The sequence below is a fragment of the Rhinatrema bivittatum genome, chromosome 1 (assembly GCF_901001135.1).
Source record: "Rhinatrema bivittatum chromosome 1, aRhiBiv1.1, whole genome shotgun sequence".
Lineage (NCBI taxonomy): Eukaryota > Metazoa > Chordata > Amphibia > Gymnophiona > Rhinatrematidae > Rhinatrema > Rhinatrema bivittatum.
Window position 1 is genome coordinate 678,884,362 of NC_042615.1, and position 18,210 is coordinate 678,902,571.

The window sequence follows — 18,210 nt, forward strand, 5'->3', positions numbered from 1 at the left end:
CCATGATTATACTACTGGTGTAAAACGTTATGCTGAATAGCATTCACATCTACGGTCTACTTAATGATACAAAAAAAACATAATTCATGGTGATTTGTGGTACTTTAGCCTTCTTATTATTACGATTTTATACACTACTACCTGTCCATAAATTTTGAGAGAGCGGTTGTGTTGCTTATATTTAAACTGCTAACATCTCAAAATAATTTTTTTTTTACCTTTGTTGTCTGATCTTTGTATTTTTCTAATCAGTTGGTCCTGGTCTCTTTCTCATTTTTTTTCCCTTGTTGCTCATTTCCTAACTCCTTTTCAGTGTCTTTCTTCTATTACTGTCTTCTTCCCTTACACACACACACACGCTCACATTCTCTGCAGACAAACATACAAGCTCTCACTTTCTCACCCCTCCCCAGGCTTATATTCTTATGCACACACAGACGCACATCCGGGCACCCATTCTCACCCACACACAAAACCCCAGACTCTCATTCTCATCCACAAACCCATGCTCCCAGTCTCACCCACATATTCAAATTTCTATTCTCACCCACACACATTCAAGATTCCAATCTCACTCCCACACACACCCATGCTCCAATTTTCACACACACACACACACAGTCAGGCTCCCATTCTCACCCACACATACACATTCAAGCACGTGTACAGCTTCCGCTTCCTCCCCCCAAAGCAGGAAGATCAGCTGGCCTCTCCTGCTGCCACCGGCCTCCTGCTATCTTCGGGTCGTACGGCCCACCGATCTTCCTGCTTGGGGACGGGGGAGCGAGGGGGAGGAAGTGGAAGTTGTGCGCTGCGCTTCCGCTCCCCCTGCTCCAAACAAGAAGATTGGTGGGCCGTACGGCCCGAAGATAGCAGGAGGCCGGTGGCAGCAGGAGAGGCCAGCTGATCTTCCTGCTTTGGGGGAGGAAGCGGAAGCTGTGCGCGGAGCTTCTGCTCCCCCCCAAACAGGAAGATTGGTCGGCCATACGGCCGCAGCACTGCTTCCCCATGTGTGCTGTGATGGCGCGCCAGGCATGGGTCCTCCTGTTTGCTGTCGCGGGGATGGGATCCCGCGACAGCCTTGCAGTTCCGGTGCCAGTTGGGTGGGCCTGGGTCTGAATTGGGTGGGCAGCTGCCCACCCAGGCCCACCAGTGGTTACGCCACTGGCTGAGAATCAGGGAGACCAGATTTCTAAAGCTACTTCTCCCACTGATGCTCCTTGTGACCTTGGGTAAGTCATTTCACCCTCCATTACCTCATTCACCAACTTAGAGGCTCATTCACTAAGCTGCAATAGGGCTTTACCACATGAAAAACACCTTCAATGACGGGTAAAATGATTACGGTATTTTTCGCTCCATAAGACGCACCTAGGATTCAGAGGGGGAAAATTAAAAAAAACAAAAAAAACCAATTTGTGCTAAACCGGCTCTGTCCCCAGGCATCTGTGCGTTTTATGGAGCAAATTAGGGGAGTGCATAACATTTTTTTCTCTCCCCATTTTGTTTTTGGGTCTGGGGAGGGCCATTTCGGTCCAGTCCCCAGATCAGAAAAAACTTTTGTCTTTCTATTTCTATTCCTGTGGGACCCCCCCATCCCAACCCTTTAAATTAATTAACAACCCCCCATCCTCCTGACCCCCCCCCCCCAAGAAGGTACAGAGAAGGGCGACCAGAATGATAAGGGGAATGGAACAGCTCCCCTATGAGGAAAGACTAAAGAGGTTAGGGCTGTTCAGCTTGGAGAAGAGATGGCTGAGGGGGGATATGATAGAGGTGTTTAAAATCATGAGAGGTCTAGAATGGGTAGATGTGAATCAGTTATTTACTCTTTCAGATAATAGAAAGACTAGGGGGCACTCCATGAAGTTAGCAAGTGGCACATTTAAAACTAATCGGAGAAAGTTCTTTTTCACTCAATGCACAATTAAACTCTGGAATTTGTTGCCAGGAGATGTGGTTAGTGCAGTTAGTGTAGCTGGGTTCAAAAAAGGATTGGATAAGTTCTTGGAGGAGAAATCCATTACCTGCTATTAATTAAGACCTGCCAAAAGTGCCTGGTGGTCCAGCGGGGTCCAGGAGCCAATCTCCTGGACTTGGGCCGTCGGCTGCCAGCAATCAAAATGGCACCGACGGCCCTTTGCCTTTACTATGTCACAGACCCCAGTGATTTGGGGAGGTCAGGAGGGTGGGGGGGTTATAGTAAATTAATTTGGCAGGTCTGGGGGGGGGTTTGTTAGATTTTTAATTTTTTTTTATATTCGCTCCATAAGACGCACAGACATTTCCCCCCCCCCCCCCCACTTTTGGGGGAAAAAAAGTGCGTCTTATGGAGCGAAAAATACGGTAATTTCATACAAAACATGTTTGCATCATGAAGAAAAAAAAATACTGCATCACTGTTAAAAACATTTCGTCAATACCAACAGTTTCGACCCGCTCCTTACAACCCCCCGCAGCGGGCAACGACGCTGCCTCCTCATCCTAGAAGGGGAAGGCCAAGACCACAGCGGCAACCATCACAAAAACCGCAGGTGACTGCAAAATCAACACCCTCTTTTTAGTGCCGCTGCCATCATCACTGCCTCCGTACCCACCGGGCAGAATTTCGTTGTGCCTATCTTACTGGGAAGCCATCATCACGGATTTATGGGTTCTGGAAATAGTAAGACAGGGATATCAACTCCATTTCAACGTCAAACCCACTCAACCGCACCTGTTGTCCCCCCAATCTCGGGGCCAACAGAATCAACTACAGCAGGAAATCGCATCCCTCCTCCACCAGCGAGCAATTCGTCAAATTCCATCTCAAGCTCGCAACAAGGGATTCTACTCACTGTATTTCCTAATTCCCAAGAAGACCGGTGGCCTGAGACCAATCTTGGATCTCAGAGAGTTGAACAAACATTTGGTCAAAGAAAAATTCAAAATGGTATCCCTAAAGACGATCTTACCGCTTCTCCAACCCAAAGATTGGATGTGCTCGACTCAGGACGCACAAACACTGAGTTAGATCTTTTATTGTACAGCTGATGTATACCATCAGAGGTGGCAGTAGTGAGGTGATCCAGAGGTAGCAGTCCAGGGACCCTCAGCAGAGGGAACCTGTCTCACCAAGTTGGTATAGGGAGATCCAGGTGTAGGTTTCCCAGCACGGCAAAGCTGTAGATGAGACAGACTGAGAATAAGATTACTTACTAGATGGTAGCTTTTAGGTTGGTCATTCCACCAGGCTGAAGTAGATAGGTGCAGGCAACCAAGGCAGGGAGAGCAGGCCCTCGAGGAGCGAGTACCTGATCCCAGTAAGGCACCTGAAAGGAAGGCAGAGGGCCCCCGAGGAGCGGGTACCCATGTTACAGAATACCCCGAAGGGCAGAGAGAGAGCTTCCAGCGGCAGCTGGACAAATCCAATCCGTGTTCCAGTCCTTGCTAACTCGATTAGCTAGCAAGTAAGGGCAGGCTAAATACCATGATGGCAGGCTAAATACAATGATGGCATGAATTATTACTTTTCTATAATTCTTATGTGTCTTTTTGTCTTGTTTACTGTCCCCCTAAGATATTGCATTCTAACCTTTCTTTGTTATTTGAACAGCTATTTTTATCGTCAGTATGTTTAAATAAGATGTTCCTCTTAGGTGATTTTAATTTACCTTTTAATTTAGCTGACGCTGACCCTCAAATTCAGTCATTCCGGGAGATTTTACTTTCTTTAGGATGGTCCCAATTGATTACCTCTTCTACCCATCGTTTAGGTAATATACTTGACTTAGTTTTCATTAACGATGGTGCACAATATCGGTTATTAGATGCTCCGGTTGTTAAACCAGTTCCATGGTCAGATCATTTTTTTGATCAGCTTTTCCGTGCAGGGATTAACTGAGTTCATAGATCCTGAGGAGTTAGGTAGGGTTGTTGAGAAACGTTCTCTTGTTGACATTAATAAACTGAAGGATTTGCTTCCTGATCTCCCTGATCAGAGAAAGCATGATGATTTCAACAAGTACTTTGAGGAATGGGTTTCCTATTTGAGTTCTTCTATAGACAAGATTGCTCCTTTGCAACATATTGAGACTCCACGTGCTAATAGGAGAATATTCCATTCTTGGAATACTCCTGTAGTAGTTTTAGCTCGGCAACAATTACGTAAAAATGAACGAAAATGGATTAAATATCCTTCTCGTGAGACTGCCTTAGCGTATCGGGCTTCACTGAAGAAATATCAGCAGGATATATTAGCAGCTAAGAAGGCCTATTATTCAAAGAAAATTAATGAAATTGGACATAATCCTAAAGTTTTATTTTCGCTGGTTCATAAGTTAACTACCCAGAAGAATCTGGATGCTAGGGTTTTATCATCTCTTTCAGCAGATATGTTTGCTGATTTCTTTTCAGCTAAATTAGACAATTTGCTGTTACTTTTTAAAGATGTGGGTCCATGGCACCTTGATGTTTCCTCTAATAGTTTATCTGTATGGTCCGACTTTGATTTGACATCGTCAATTGAAGTTATCAACGTCATTAGAAAGCTGAATAACACTATGTGTCCCATGTTGAATATCTCAACTTCAACTTTCAAAGGTATTTTTGAACTGATGAAAGCTTCCTTTGTGAATGTGATAAATTCTTCATTAAGTACTGGTATTTTGCCCTCTATGTTAAAATCAGCCATAGTTAAGCCTTTGTTAAAAAGATCTTCTTTAGATTCTAGTATTTTAGCAAATTATTGACCAATCTCATCTCTTCCCCGTGTAGCCAAGGTAATTGAAGGGATAGTCTTAGTTCAATTAAGATTTCATTTTTCTCCAAAAAATTAGTTAAGTCCTCACCAATTTGGCTTTCGCCGTGGACTTAGTACGGAATTACTTTTGATATCACTTGTTGACTCTATTAAACGTAAGCTAGATAGTGGACAACAGTTTATTTTAGTTTCTCTTGACATTACTGCCGCCTTTGATTCTATTGATCATCAAATTTTATTGTTCCGTTTACGAGAATGCGGTATTTCAGGAACAGTGTTGGCTTGGTTTGAGAGCTATCTGTCAGATCGCTCTCAAGTCTTTAAATTCAACAATGTATGTTCCTCCCCACAACAAATGAGATCGGATGTACCACAGGGTTCTGCCCTTTCGGCAATGTTATTTAATGTCTATCTTTCTCCTATAGCTAAGTTGTTGTCTATTATCTCTGACGGATTCAAGATCTACGCAGACGACATACAATTTTATATAAAAGTTCAGAATTCCTGGTCCTCTACAGTTGATTTGTTGTCATTATGTATGAATACCATCAATCGTTGGCTTAAACAGAACAAATTGTCGTTAAATACTAGTAAGACCACAATGCTCTTAATTCATAGACCTCTTGATTTACCTTTACATGATACCATTACCATCGATGGTTTAGTTTTTCCTCTCTGTAACCCTATTAAAAGCTTGGGCGTTTTGCTTGATTCAACCTTGTCATTTAAACCCCAGATTAGATCTTTGATCAGATCAGGTTTTTTAAAACTTCGACTTCTAATCGGTTTACGCCATTTGTTATATGACACCGACTTTTTGATGGTAGTACGGGCGATAATTTTTCCTCATATTGATTACTGTAACGGTCTTTACATCGGCCTACCTAAATTTGTCATTCATTCGATTCAATTGATTCTGAATTCAGCGGCTAGAGTTGTTTCATCTTCTAAACGTTTCGATAAGATCTCTCCTGTCCTCGCCAAACTTAATTGGCTGCCTGTTCAAGAGCATATAGTGTTCAAGATCGGTATGATAGTGTTTAAATTACGTGCTTCAGAGTCGTCTGTTTGGTTTAATGCTCTTTTACGAATCTACAAACCTGTTAGATCTTTAAGATCCTCACAGTTGAATCTATTAGAAATTCCTACAGTTCGTCAGGCACGACTCTTTAATACTAGAGAAACTTCTTTTTCTATTGCGGCTCCAGTCCAATGGAACCTAATCCCTTTTGAAATCCGGGTGTTGGATGATGTCAAAAAATTCAAGATGGTATTTAAGAATTATTTGTTAATCTGTGCATTTAATATTGCATAATTACAATGTTAATGTGTTACAATTCTATTGTGAATTCATGGAGTGTTAACCTTTGAATTTCCCTGATAAGCTTACTTTATGTATGCAATTCAGCGATTTTCCAGGGATATGTCCTTAATGATAGTCTGGAATATTTTGTGATAGTTTCTATGAAACCCATATCTATGTATGTTATTTTTATGTTATTGTTTTTATTATTATGTCTGTTTATTTTGTATATCGCCTAGGCCATTTTGTGTTAGGCGTTTAATAAATCTTTTTAAATGAAAAAAAAAAATGAAATGAAATGAAATGACGTCACTCGAGGGGGACGCCCCCGAGATTCGCGCCATAGCTAGAATAAAGACGTGGGTAGTGCGCTCGCGCACCCTAGGAGGCCCTTGGGAGAAGCATGGCGGTAGGCAACGCCATAGCCGTTCCGGGGACGCCGGAGAGAGCAGCTTGCAGACGCGGTGGTGGCCATCTTCCCAAGGCTAGCAGGGAGAGCAGAGAAAAAGGTGAGGAACAAGGGTCAAAGCCGTCTGAGACCGACAGATGCAACACCTAGTTCTACCGATTTCTTTCCAACAGAAAATGTTTGAAGTTTATGCATCATTAAAACGTTTTAGGTATGTGAAGGTCTGTATCATATCTCTCTAGCACATCCTTTCTTCCAGGGTATACATAGTTAGATCCTTCAACCTCACCTCATAAGTCTTCCGCTGGAAACCCCATGCCATTTTGGTCACCCTTCTCTGGACCACCTCCATCCAGTTTCTATCCTTTTTTGAGATACAGGCTCTAGACCTGAACAAGTACTCCAGGTGAGGCCTCACCAAGGACCTGTATAAGGACCTCTTTTTCTCCTACTGGTTATTCCTCTCTCAATGCAGCCCAGCATTCTTCTGGCTTTAGCTATCACCTTGTCATATTGCTTCGCCATTTTCAGATTGCTAGACACTATTACCCCAAGATCCCTCTCTTCATCAGTGCATATCAGTCTTTCATCCCCATCATATATAGCTCTTTTGGATTACCGCACCCCAGGTGCACAACTCTGCACTTCTTGGCATTGAATCCCAGCCGCCAAATCTTTGACCACCCTTCAAGCTTTCTTAAATCACTTTTCATTCTCTCTATTCCTTCAAGTGTGTCCACTCTGTTGCAGATCTTAGTATCATCTGCAAACAGACAAACTTTACCTTCGATCCCTTCCACAAGGTCACTCACAAAGATATTGAACATAGAAACATAGAAATGACAGCAGAAGAAGACCAATCGGTCCATCCAGTCTGCCCAGCAAGCTTCACACTTCTTTTTTCTCATACTTATCTGTTTCTCTTGGCTCTTAGTAACCTTAGGTTCTATTTCCCTTTCACCCCCACTATTAATGTAGAGAGCAGTGATGGAGCTGCTTCCAAGTGAAATATTAAGTTTGATTAGTTGGGTAAGCAGCAGCATAGCTCTCTGCCATTGAAGCAGAGAGCAATGCTGGATATGCGTGAAGTATTAGTTTTTCTTCTCCCCTGCCGTTGAAGCAGGGAGCTATGCTGGATATGCATTGAAAGTGAAGTATGCCTTGAAAGTCACATTAACTATCATCAAATATTGAAAAGCCTAATAATTGGTAATTGAATAAGTCTAATAATTGGTAATACCTATAGCCCATGAACCCATCCCTGTTTTTTTTGTTTTTTGTTTTGGTTTTTTTTCTTTTTTTAATTGGGAGATGGCAGCCCTCCATCCTTCTGCTCTGTGAAGGTGGAACACCAACCACTGGCATCCCGCTCCATGAATGCCTCTGTGGCTACTGCCGCTCCGTGCAGTGTTTTGCTGCCTGCTCTTTATACGCGTCCTCTAGACCTGATGGATCCACAGTGTTTATCCCATGCCCCTTTGAAGTGCTTCACAGTTTTGGACTTCACCACTTCCTCCGGAAGGGCATTCCAGGCATCTACCACTCTCTCCGTGAAGAAATACTTCCTGACATTGGTTCTTAGTCTTCCTCCTTGGAGCCTCAGCTCGTGACCTCTGGTTCTGCTGACCCGCCAGCACATCTCTGAGCTCCCTCAGTATCCTTGGATGAATCCCATCAGGTCCCATGGCTTTGTCCACTTTCAGATTCTTTAGCTCTTCCCATACATTTTCTACTGTAAAAGGGTTTTCGTCTGTTCCACTTGCTTCCAGTTTATTGTTGTGTAGAGACGGTCCTTCTCCAGGGTCTCCTTTAGTGAACACAGAACTGAAGTATTCTTTTAATGTATCTGCCATTTCTTTGTCTTTCTCCACGCATTGATCATTTCCACCTTTCAATTTCACTATACCGCTTTGAACTTTTCTCTTTTCACTGATGTATCTGAAAAAATCTCCTCGGCAATCCTCTCTTCTGCTTGACTTTTTTCCGACTTGATTAATTTCTTTGTCTCCCTCAGTTGAATCAAATATTGTTCTTTGTGCTCCTCCCTTTGGGATCCTTTATATTTCTTGAATGCTGTTCTTTTAGCCTTAATTTTGTCAGCCACTTCCTTTGAGAACCAGATAGGTTTCATTTTTCTTTTGCTTTTCTTTACACTTCTAACATATAGAGTCGTTGCCTTGGTAATTGCTCTTTTTAGATTGGTCCACTGCTGATCCACATCTCTCTCGTTCTCCCAGCCTTTTAGTTCTTCCTCTAGGTATTTCCCCATTTCTTCAAAGTCCGTGTTTTTGAACTGTAAAACTCGGGTCTTTGTGCTTCTTTTCCATATTCTTTTAGTGATATTAAACCATACCGTTTGATGATCACTGGTGCTGAGGTGGGCGCCCACCTGGACATCAGAGACATTATCTCCATTAGTGAGCACTAAGTAGAGTATAGTGCCTTCTCTAGTGGGTTCAAATACCATTTGTTTGAACAAAGTTACTTGCATGGCATCCACTATCGCTCTACTATTTTTAGATTCTGCAGATGGGATTTTCCAGTCTACATCTGGCATATTAAAGTCACCAATGATCACCATTTCTCCCTTCTTTCCTATCTTAAGGATGTCTTCAACCAGGTCTTTGTCCAGCTCTTCCTTTTGGTTTGGAGGCCTGTAAACCACTCCAATATAAATGGACGCTCCGTCATCTTTTTTTAGGTCGACCCATAGTGCTTCTTCATTGCCCCAACTTCCTTGCAGCTCAGATGCTTGGATATTGTTTCTGACATAAAGAGCCACACCACCCCCTTTTCTATCCACTCTGTCCTTCCTTAAATTGTAGCCTGCTATTGCTGTATCCCAATCATGAGATTCTGTGAACCATGTTTCTGTGATAGCAACAGTGTCCAAATTTGCCTCTGTCATTAGGGCCTGCAGATCTGGGATTTTATTTCCCAAACTATGAGCATTTGTGGTCATAGCTTTCCAGGTTCTCTCTTTTCCTGGACTCCTTATGAGATTTTAGTTGAGATTTGTTATTCACTTCACTCTTTCCTTTTGCAGTTTTGCCACTGATGACAGAATCATCCATCTCAATTAGCTTTATCCTTTGGTTATCGATCTTGAAATTCTGCATGCAATGGGGGTTTTTTCTCTAGAACTTCTTCAGTTATTAATATAGGGAAGGCTTTTTGTTCTTGTTGCACTTGATACTGTGTCTCCTTGTCACAGGTCTAATTCTACCAGAGCCTACTGTAATCCTGTTTTTAATGAATTCCTTAATGACCTGTTTGAGTGGGGGGGGGGGGGGTATACTTGTTGGCTACCCATCTGTCAAGAATGGGTGACACTGGGACACATGTGTTATCCTACCTGAGCCTACTGTATTTCTTTTTATTGACTCCTGGTTATTCTGTGGCACCCAATACCAATCCCTGTGGCACTCCACTTAAGATGGTTCTCTCTTCAGCATAGGTTCCGTTTACCATTACAAGTTGTCTCCTCTCAGTCAACCAGTCTGTAATCCACGCCACCACCTTGACGCTCACTCCCAAGTGGGACTGTATCAAAAGCTTTGCTGAAATCCAAATAAATCACATCAAGTGCTCTTCCTTGATCCAGTTTTCTAGTCACACAATCAAAAAAAAACAAAAAACCAATCCGATCTGACAGGAACTCCCTCTGGTAAATCCATGCTGCCTTGGTCCAGCAATCCACCTGATTATAGCTAGTTCACTATCCTTTCCTTCAGCAGCATCTCCATTTTCCCACCACCGAGATGAGGCTAACCAGCCTGTAATTTCCAGCCTCCTCTCTGCTACTATTCTTGTGAAGCGGGAACACCACCACTTTTCTCCAATCCTGCAGCACCACTCTTGTTTCCCAGGATCTATTGAACAGTTCCTTCAGCGGACCGGCCGGCACATCCCTGAGCTCCTTCATTATCCTGGGCTGTACTTCATCCAGTCCTATGACTTTGGCCACTTTCAGTTTGCCTAGCTCTTCCCATACATTATGTTCTGTAAATGGAGTTTTATTCCCCAGCTACATCTATGGTCGTCATCCTGCAACGGTCCTTCTCCAGGGTCTTCTTTTGTGAACACCAAACTGAAGAATTTGTTTAATATTAGCCCCATTTCTTCATCTCTCTCTACACATTGCTCATCACCACCTTTCAATTTCAAGTGTTGTCAAGATAAGCACATTTTACCTGCAATGTAAAAAAAAAAAAATATATATATATATTTAAAAAATATATACAAAATACACCTGTTTGGCCGATGATTATTGAAAAGGCAAATGAAGGTCTGACTATACCAGAAGTGCCTATTATGACTGGCCACTTTTGATGGTTCTAATATTAATACAGGACTTTATTGTTGTTGGTATCTTTGAGATGGTCCTATATTTACCCCTGTTTTGCTGAATGTTTAAAAATCCCATCTTGGAAGCCCAGACCAGATGTATTCCATGCGTTAGAAAAGGTGGAAAGAAGTCTAAACAACTACAGGCATGTTTAAAGGTGAGGTGAGAGAGGCTATAATAGCTAAAAGAACATCTTTCAAGAAATGGAAAAGGGATCTGAATGAAGAAACAGGAAGCATCATAAGCACTGGCAAGTTAGATGCAAAGCATTTGAAAAGAAGCTTGCCATAGGAGCAAAAACTCATAAAAAATGTTTTCAGGTATATTTGAGGTAAAAAGCTTCTGAGGGAGTCAGTTGGGGTAAAAGGGGCACTTAGGGATGATAATGCCATAGCAGACAGACTAAATGATCTCTTTGCTTTGGTATTCATTGAGGAAGATGTAAGAGAGTTATAGTTTGATGGGACAAAGCCAACTTAGATTTAACCAAGGGAAGTCTTGCTTCACCAATCTGCTACACTTTTTGAGGGCATAAACATATAGATAAAAGGTGAGACAGTTGATATGGTGTAAATGGATTTCCAGAAAGCATTTGACAAAGTCCCTCATGAGAGACTTCTTAGGAAATTAAAAAGTCATGGGATAGGGGGCAGTGTCTTATTGTGGATTGGGAACTGGTTAAAATATACAAAACAGAAAGTAGGACTAAATGGTAAATTTTCTCAACGGAGAAAAGTGAATAGTGGCATGCTCCAGAGATCTGTTCTGGGACCATTGCTTTTCAATACATTCATAAATATCTGGAAATGGGAATGAGTGAAGTGATCAAATTTGCTCATGATACAAAATTATTCAAAGTTGTTAAATCACAAGAGGACAGTGAGAAATTGCAAGAGGATCTTGCAAAACTGGTAGACTGGGCAGGCAAATGAAATGTAATGTGGAGAAGTGCAAAGTGATGCACTTAGAGAAGAGTAACCAAATTACAGCTACACAATGCAAAGTTCCACATTAGGGGGTCACCATTCAGAAAAAGGATCTAAGCATCATCATTGATAATACGTTTAAATCTTCTGCTCAGTGTGCAGCAGCAGCAAAGAAAGCAAATAGAATTATTAGGAAAAGAATGGAGAATAAAACAGAGAATATCATAATGCCTCTGTATCGCTCCATGGTGCAATCTCACCTTGAGTATTGTGTGCAGTTCTGGTCACTTCTCAAAAAAGATAGAGCAGAATTAGAAAAGATACAGAGAATGGCAACTAAAGTGATAAAGGTTATAGACCAATTTCCCTATGAGGAAAGACTAAAGATATTAGGACTCTTTAGCATGGAGAAGAGACAGCTCAGTGAGATATGATAGAGGTTTATAAAATGAGTGAAATGGAATGAGTAAACATTAATCAGTTGTTGATTCTTCCAAAAGTACAAAGACTAGGGACACATAATGAAGTTACTAGGTAATACATTTAAAACTAATGAGAAAATATTCTTTTTACTCAATGCATAATTAAGCTCTGGAATTCATTGCCTGAGGATGTGGTTAAAGCTATTAGTGTAGCTGTGTTTAAAAACTGTTTGGACAAATTCCTGGAGGAAACGTCCATAAACCATTATTAAGGTGGAGTTGCAGATATCCACTGCTTATTCTTGTGATAAGCAACTTGGAATCTATCTACCCCTAGAAATACAGCTAGATACTTGTGACCTAAATTGGCCATTGTTGGAAACAGGATAATGGGCTTGATGGACCCTTGGTCTGACCCAGTTTGGCAAGTCTTATAAAGCAAAAGATCAAGCAGAAGAAAGGATTGCCAAAGAAGTAAAGCGAGGTGACAAAACATTTTTCAGATATAATCAGAGAAAGAAGGAAGGCTCGAAGTGGTATAGTGAAATTGAACATGGACAAGCAGCAATGTGTGAAAAGAGACAAAGAAATGGCAGAAATATTAAATACTTCAGTTTGATGTTCACTAATGAAGACCATGGAGATGGTCCATTGCTGGTTAAACAAGACCATGGATGAACGTGGGGTAGATGCAACCTGATTTACAAAAGAGAATGTATGGAAGAGCTAGGAAAACTGAAAGTGAACAAAGACATGGGGCAGGATAAGGTTCATCCCAGGATACTAAGGGGGTTCAGAGATGTGCTGGCAGTTCCACAGAAAGACCTGTTCAATAGATCCTTGGAAATGGGAGTGGTGCCCAGAGATTGGAGAAGAGCAGTTGTAGTCCCACTTTACAAGGTTGATAGAGAGGAGGCTGGAAACTACAGGCTGGTTAGCCTCGCCTAAGTGGTGGGAAAATTAATGGAGACTCTGTTGGGGAAAGGATAGTTCACTATCTATAATTTGGTGGGTTACTGGACCCAAGGCAGCATGGATTCACCAGGGGAAGGTCCTGCCAACCATATCTGATTGATTGTTTTTGGGGGGGGGGAGGGGGGGTTTGAGTGTATGACGAGAGAATTGGATCAAAGAAGAGCGCTCGATATGATTTTCTTGAATTTCAGCAAAGCTTTTGATATGGTTCCACGAAAGAGGCTCATGAATAAAATGAGAAGTTTGGGAGTGGGAGTCAAGGTGGTGGAGTGGATTTCAAACTGGTTGACTAACAGGAGACTGCATGAAAAAGGTAAATGGAACCTATTCTGAAGAGAGAACAGTGTAAAATAGAGTGCCACATGGATCGGTTCTGTTCAATATTTTTGTGAGCGACATTGCACAAGGGATAGGAGGTAAAGTTTGTCTATTTTTGGATGATACTAAGATCTGTAACAGAGTGGACATGCCTGGAGGAGTAGAGAGAATAAAAAGTGATTTAAGAAAACAAAGAGTGGTTGAAGATTTGGCAGCTGGGATTCAATGCCAAGAAATGCAGTCATGCATCTGGGGTGCAATAATCCAGAAGAGCTGTATGTAATAGGGAGTGAAAGACTAATGTGCCCAAACTGGGAGAGGGACCTTGGGATGGCAGTTTCTGGCAATCAAAAGGCAGCAAAGCAATGCAACAAAATGATAGCTAAAGCCAGAAGAATACTAGGCTGCATAGAGAGAGGAATAACCAGCAGGAAAAAGGTGATAATGGCCTTGTACAGGTCCTTGGTGAGGACTCACCTGGAGTAGTGTTCAGTTCTGGAGCCCGTATCTCATAAAGGATAAGGATAGGTTGGAGGCGATCCAGAGAAGGGCAGTCAATATGGTGTAGGGTCTTTATCAGAAGACTTATCAGGAGAGGCAGAAGGATCTAAATATGTATATCCTGGAAGAGAGGAGGTGCAGGAGAGATGTGATACAGTCCTTCAGATACCTGAAAGGTTTTAATGATGCATGAACTTCAAACCTTTTCTGTTTGAAACTGTAGAGCTAGGAATCACAATAGGAAACTCCACGGAGGACGATTCAGAACCAACATCAAGAAATATTTGTTCATGGAGAGGATGGTGGATGCCTGGAATGCCCTTCCAGAAAAGGTGGTAAGAACAAAAATAGTAAACAAATTCAAAAGGGCATGAGATAAACACTGTGTATCCCTAAAGACTAGAGATTGGAAATGAAGAAAAGGGTCTATGGGGATAACCTGAACAGAGTGGCAGTTACCACCCTTAACCAATTGGCCTTGATGCTTGTGACGCAACTGCAACTCTGCTCTCTGCTTTGACGACAGGAAAAAAAGGAGAATTGGGTTTAGAAAATAGCTAATGCTGAGCCCAGACTTTTACAGTCTGTGGGTACTGATATGCAGTCATTAGGAATAAAGCATAATACTGCTTCTACAGCTAAATCCAAAAGCAAAGCAAAGCACATTGTCTGAATTATCAAGAAGGCTTCTCACCCCATAAAAATGTTGCTAGCATTATTTTCTTATGGGTTTGACAGTTGCTTGATTTTCACTGTAAATACTGACATAAGGATGGGGAAACCTGCATGAGTGGCAATTATTACCTTTAACAGAAACATGGGGGTAATCTGCATGGAGCAGTAGTTACTACCATAAAAAACTTGCTGGGCAGATTGGATGGACCATTTGGTCTTTTGCTGCTGTCATTATTTTCTATGTTAGATCTTAGCATTCTCTGTCCTTTTGTAGGAGTCTATAGGGCATTCTTGCAGCTGGACATGGTGACATGTGGTCGGAAAAGTCAGTCCTGTAGGACAGAGTATCATTTCTGCATTGGCAGAGGGTGAGTTTCACCATGACAGATAACTGTTGTGGATACGTGTGGCAGAGGTCCAATAACCTGTGGAGAAGCCCTCAGAATGTCGGTATTAACAACATTGACATTTTCATACCAGGCTTGCATGGTAGTGGAGGAGACAGATTTAAAAACATCACCATTGTTAGAAAATGTCACCCTGGAAGCATGAGGAGTGCACATGCTAGGGATGACATGGCCCATGACAATTAAATGGTATGTTTTTGCCCTTCGATGCATATCCTGAAAGCATAGAGTGTCTCTCTGCATATAAGCCCTTAGAAAAGGTTAGGAGAAGATCTGAAGTAGCTAGGAGGCTGGACCTCTAAAGCTGAAGGCCTCCCCACCAGCCTTGAGGCTTGATAACATCTAACAAGCAGTGTTTCAGGAGGCCTAGTCTGCTACCTTCTTCCCAAGGGGAGGCCTCAGTCTCCAGGGCTACAGAACATCCTCTGTGAAGGTAGCAGAGTGCACAGTGAAAGAGGCCGAGTATTATGGAATGGACATTATTGAAATGTAAGAGTATGGGCTGAGAACTGTAAAATAGAGGACACAAACCATGAACACAAACTTTGACATCTTAGCACTAAAATAAAACACAGCGATTAGAGTTAAAAAATATCACCTTTTTATTTGCAACCAAATGATTTTTAAAAAAAAAGACACTGGCATGCATTCTTTGCAAGAACACCATACAGAAAAAGGATAAGTGACAAAAGTCAAGATTTGCTGTTCACCTTAGTGGTGTGAAAACAGACAGTCTACCACAACAGGCCCAAAGAACAAAGGATATATTGCAAGCATGTCATCATATCCTTAAGCACATAGGTGAATTAAAAGAACAGGGGCACATTAAGTGGAAGTGGCAACCCAATGAAAGAGAGCACTGGCCCCATGACTAGATAATGGAATGTATCCTTTTATCTGTATAGCAATGCCCCATTAAGTTCTTCTAGTAACATTTCATAGGTGTGGGGTCAGGCAGCAAGAGTGAAATTTCCCAGTACAGTTCATAAGTGCAGGGCTAGTAGCTTATTGCAGTTGGCTATGTAGGAAAATATCTATGGGAAGTCCATTATAAAAAGTGATTGCCAATAAAGAGGCTGAAGTAGGAGACTGAAAACCACATACAGGAACCCGGAGATTGAAGATCAAATGTAGGTGTTGGGAGACAAAACATCCAATTAGATGTAATCTCTATACAGATCACTTCTGCTAACACTTTCAGGCAGTTGAACCACAGTCAGCAGTATGGTCAGCTCCATCTGTATCCTGATAGCAGCACACTCCACCAGTCTTTAATATGATGTAAGTATCACTTCAACTCATATACCCAAATCATCTAGGTACAGGGACACTTCAGCCAGAGCCAGCCCAGCTGCTAGGATGACATAGCACAGGAAACCCTGATAAAAGGCAGCTCTCCTATGTGGAGGTTCACCTTTTTCCTCTTCTAGGCCTCTTGCTAGGGGGCTCATCTGCCCCTCTTTCCTGGCCAGAAAGCCTGGGGCTGCTCTTGGGTGTAGTAGATGTTGATGCCAGACTGGGAGCTGTCTGCTGGAAGGTTTGTACAGCTTGCATGATGGTGGTATTCAAATTATTGATGGCAATGGTCAAGCTTGAATTTAAATTATTCACAGAGGCTGTTACAGTGTTGAGTGCCTGCGAAAGAGTAAGGGTTTGCTGCTGCTGGGCCTGATGTATCAATTGCATTTGCCGGCGAAGGTTTCTTAGGTCTCGGTGGAGTGTGCTTCCATGTAGATGTAGATCTTCTTGTAAGCTAGCTATGGTGCCATCTGGCAGCTGTGAGGATTCCTCTGGTTCCGGCTCAGCTGGTGGGGTTGTGGGCAACGGTACAAAAGCTAGTTCAGCATCCCCATCTGCTCCTTCTGCAGCCTGGCTGTCCTCCTGCACACATGGTTGAGAGGTGCTGGTGGTTGTCAACGTTGGCATGTCAGCCTCCCTTGTAAGATCTGGTATCAGTTTCACAAATGATAGATCTGCTAGGTCATGATCTTCACCGTCTTCCTCCTGATCTGCTGGCTGGGCCCTTCAGTTTTACTGTGGTTGTACCTCCTACTCCAGTCTCCTGTTTGTCCTGCTGGGTGCTGGACCCTGTGAAAGGAAGCAGATTAGCTTATGAATGAAGTGGAATATACTTTAGACTCTATGTATAACATAAGATATTCAGCTTTCAGATTAGAAAAATGAATATCTTATTACTTGCCATAAACCCTCCTGTACCCTCCCCTCTTATCTCCCCAAGACTTACCTGCCACTTCTTCATCTGCCATGTCTAGATCCAACGCCAACCCCTCAAAGACATCTGGCCTCTCTCTCTCAGGAGCTGCTCCAGAGCTGTGAGGGTAATTGAGCAAGGTGTGCATCCTCCAGACTCCCTCTGCTACTTGACTATCCTTGTGATTTTGCTTTTAAAGCTGGCCTTGAGGTCACGAAAGCAGTGGGCCACCTGCTCACTGGTACATCTCTCTCCACCCTTATCGGCAATCCTGTGTAATCTTGCTCCAGATCATGGTCTTTGTGCCCTTGGAAGTTTAAGCAGCTTGCCACCCAAAGAGCTGGTCGTAGTTTGAGCAATTATTCCCTTCCATGGAGAATCTGTGGGCATGCAGTTGCTGCCACTTGGTTGGATTTCCATTTCTGAGGGGGGGGGGGGAAAGAGGCCTCAGTTTCCTTCCTTTTTGTCTCTCCAACCCACTCCCATCTTTGTCCTTCCTCGTCCTCCCCCCTCCATTGAGGGTCATCTCCCCCCACTCTCTGCTGTCTGGCACTTTCCTGCTTTCCCCTTGCCATCTCCCTCCTCCCGCTACCACTTCCATGCCCCCTCACTCTATTTCTGTCCTGCAGTCCCCTGCTAACATTGGCCCTGCTGGCATTCCTTCACCTCTGGCCTAATCTCCTGTCCCTCCTCATTCACCCCAGTCATAAGCCTCTATGCCCACTTACTTCCCTGCCACTTGCCATCCTCACTTCTAGCACTCACACACAAGCAGTCCTTTGTAACAGAAAGGACTGACAGATAAGGCAAAACACAAACACACCCACTCTTCTTTCAGTTACAGATAAAGACTAAAACCAACGGAAAAGATAATGACACTAGCAAAACAAGAAAAGCCAAGACCAAGTACTCAGGCAATCAAAATTTAGAATCTCCTCTTTCTCTCACCCAGAGCCCAACAAACTTTTAAGGG

The 18,210-nt window shown here is 42.7% G+C and overlaps 1 protein-coding gene across 9 annotated transcripts in view; it reads right to left on the minus strand.

Moving 5' to 3' along the window:
- ZCCHC9 (zinc finger CCHC-type containing 9) overlaps positions 1–18,210 on the minus strand; it is a 66,556-nt gene that overhangs the window by 33,064 nt on the left and 15,282 nt on the right. For 2 of the 9 annotated variants that reach the window (XM_029574105.1, XM_029574113.1), the window contains one exon: positions 13,920–14,064. The exons of the other annotated variants lie outside the window; for them this stretch is intronic. The gene's annotated coding sequence lies outside the window, so the exon portion shown is untranslated. The remainder of the gene's footprint in view (positions 1–13,919; positions 14,065–18,210) is intronic. 9 annotated transcript variants of the gene reach the window in all.